This window comes from Equus asinus, chromosome 2 (genome assembly GCF_041296235.1).
Source record: "Equus asinus isolate D_3611 breed Donkey chromosome 2, EquAss-T2T_v2, whole genome shotgun sequence".
NCBI lineage: Eukaryota > Metazoa > Chordata > Mammalia > Perissodactyla > Equidae > Equus > Equus asinus.
Genome location: NC_091791.1, coordinates 95,772,501 through 95,775,000, shown reverse-complemented (window position 1 = coordinate 95,775,000; position 2,500 = coordinate 95,772,501). Strand labels below are relative to the sequence as shown.

Genomic DNA, 2,500 nt, shown 5'->3' with positions numbered 1-2,500 from the left:
GGGGAGGCGCGGGCGCGCCTCGGTCCCGGGTCGGCGGTGGTCCGGAGGAGTGGGATTGATCTCAGCGAACCCACTAGTCCCTTCCGGCCTCCGTCCGCCCGGCGTCCGAGGTCGCCGCGCCCTCCGCGCCGCCACCCCCGGGCGCATCCGTCCCCACGCCCTCCGATCTCCCGCGAGGCGGGCGGGGGGGGGGGAGCGTTGCGCCGTTTGTTCCCCGTTCGCGGGCGCCCACGCCTGGCGCCCTCGGCGCATCTCGGGAAGGGCGGCGTGAGCCCCAGCGGAGTCCCCGGGCTCAGGTCCCCCGGGGGCCTCGGAGCCTCGGCTCACGCGGGGTGCTCGCCGCCCGCCGCCTCCCATCGCCCGCCCTGGGCCGTTCCCCGACCGTCGGCGTCATCGTCCGTCCGTGCCTCCGCTTCTCCGCCGGCCCTCCGCGCCCCGGGCACCTGCGTCCGGCCAGCCACATCCGCCCACCCCCTCGCCCTGCCCGCTCGCGCCCCGCTTCCCGCTGTGGCCCCTCGCCCTCCGTGGCGAGGGGCCTGGGACGCGGGTGCGGGGAGGGACCCCGGGGGGTCGGGTCGGGTCTGGTGGCGTGCTTGGAAGCGAGGGGTCCCGCCTGGTGTCGAGGGGGCTGGGGGCGCGGTGGTGGTGGCGGCGGTCGGCGGCGCCCGGCGGCACGGTTTGGTCACGGGCGGGCAGCTCCGAGGCCTGCGTCTGTCCCTGGGTGGCTGCAGGCGGCGCGGTCCGCGTCGAGGCGGTGGCCGCGCGGCACCCCCTCCACTCCCCCTCACCCCCGCCTCGTCCGTTTCTTTTGTTTCCCCCCATCCAGGTACCTAGCGCGTCCCAGTGCGGAGGATTAAAGACCCCTGGGGGGCCTCGCCCGTCCTCCTTGCGTCGGGGTGGTCCAGCCCGCTGGGAGTCGGGAGGCCTGGCCCTTCTCCCCCAGACTCCGCTTCGCCGGGCTGGAGCGGCGCGCTGCGCCGCGGTCGCAGCGGCCGTTGGGAGGGGGCGTCCGCGGCAGCCGTCGTGTCATCGCACGCGTGCGCATCTGCGCCCCATGTCCTCGGGCAAGGCGGGAGACCCCGGGCACCGGTGGGGTGTCCGAGCACGCCCCTATGGGACCCGTGCTGGACGCCCCGTCGTCCAACCTTGCGACCTCACAGAGTCTGGTCTCGTTGTCTCTTCCTGGCCGGCTGGAGGCACCCTTCAGGGATGTGCCGTGCCAGGAGCGGGCTCTCCCCCTGCCCTGCGGGGGGACCCGGCCGTTCAAACTCGTCAGACTCTTAGCGGTGGATCACTCAGCTTCTGCGTCTATGAAGAACGCAGCTAGCTGCGAGAATTGATGTGCATTGCAGGACTCATTGATCATCAACACTCCCAGCGCACTTGCAGCCCCGGGTTTCTCCTGGGGCTACGCCTGTCTGAGCGTGGCTTGATGATCTATCGCCCCAGGGGTGGGTGTCGCCCCCCCCCCCAACGCGGGGTGCGCTGCTGGGGGTCTCTCACGGCCCGTCCAGGGCCCTCTGTCCCCCTAAGGGCACACACGGTGCCCCTCCTCCCACGCGCCCCGGCGCCGGGTCGTCGGAGGCGCGTGGGGGCGGCGGCGGTGCCGCGGGGCCCGGGGTGGGGGGCGCCGCCCGCGAGTCGAGGGAGAGACGAACGCGAGAGCTCGCGTCGAGGTGCCCGTGGCCGCCACGGTGACTTCGGGGGCTCCCTCGCGCCGCACGTGGCCTCGGGGTGGCCGGGGCAGGGACGCGACGGGTCCCGCAACGCGCGGTGGGGGCCGCCGTCGGTCGCCGCTCGCCCCCGTCGGCGGTCGGTCCTGGTGCGTCCGGCCGACCCCTCGCCGGTCCCCAGCGCGCCCGGGTCCAGGAACGTAACCCCTCCGCGGCCTCGCCCTGTCGGGCTGGCTCGCGCTGAGGCCCAGTCGCGCGCTCGGGGCCGCGCCCCAGGGACGCGTGCCCCGGCGGTGACCCGCGGGACGCTATGGCATCGTCCGCCGCCGCGCGCTCTCCCCCGGGTCGTGGCCGCGCCGCGCCGTGTGCCACGAGCCCCGGGCGGGCGTGCGCCGCGTCAGCCGCCCGACGGGCCATGGCGGCTCGCGGAGGGGGCGGGTGTCGGGAGGCGGTTGATCGCGCGTGGGAGGCCGGCGGTCGCCCCTGACGGCCGGCCCCACCGCGCCCGCCGCCCCTCTGCCATCTCCTCCCCGCGTCGCCACGACGCGTCCGCCGAGCGCGTGGCGGCGTCCCATTCTGCCCCGCTCCTCCCCGGTGGGGCCCCTCGCCCGTGCCGCTCGCTCGTGCTCCCGTCCGCCCGCCCGCGTCTCCGCCCGCCCTCCTTCGGGTCGGTCCGGGGAAGGCCTGGCGGGCGTCGGCCGTGGCCTCTCGTGCCCAGCGTCTCCTCCGTGGCGCTTGTCGCTCCCCCGCCTCGCTGGCGGGCTTCCCTTGCGTGCACGTGTGCTCACGTGTGGGCGGGCAAGCAAGCGAGCGATCACCGAGGGAGC

The 2,500-nt window shown here is 76.2% G+C and overlaps 1 non-coding gene across 1 annotated transcript; it reads left to right on the top strand.

Moving 5' to 3' along the window:
- The first annotated feature begins 1,275 nt into the window (after positions 1-1,275).
- Positions 1,276-1,428, top strand: LOC123283625 (5.8S ribosomal RNA). The gene has a single exon (XR_006524301.1). It is a non-coding gene; the product is annotated as a 5.8S ribosomal RNA (ribosomal RNA).
- Positions 1,429-2,500: the final 1,072 nt, after the last annotated feature.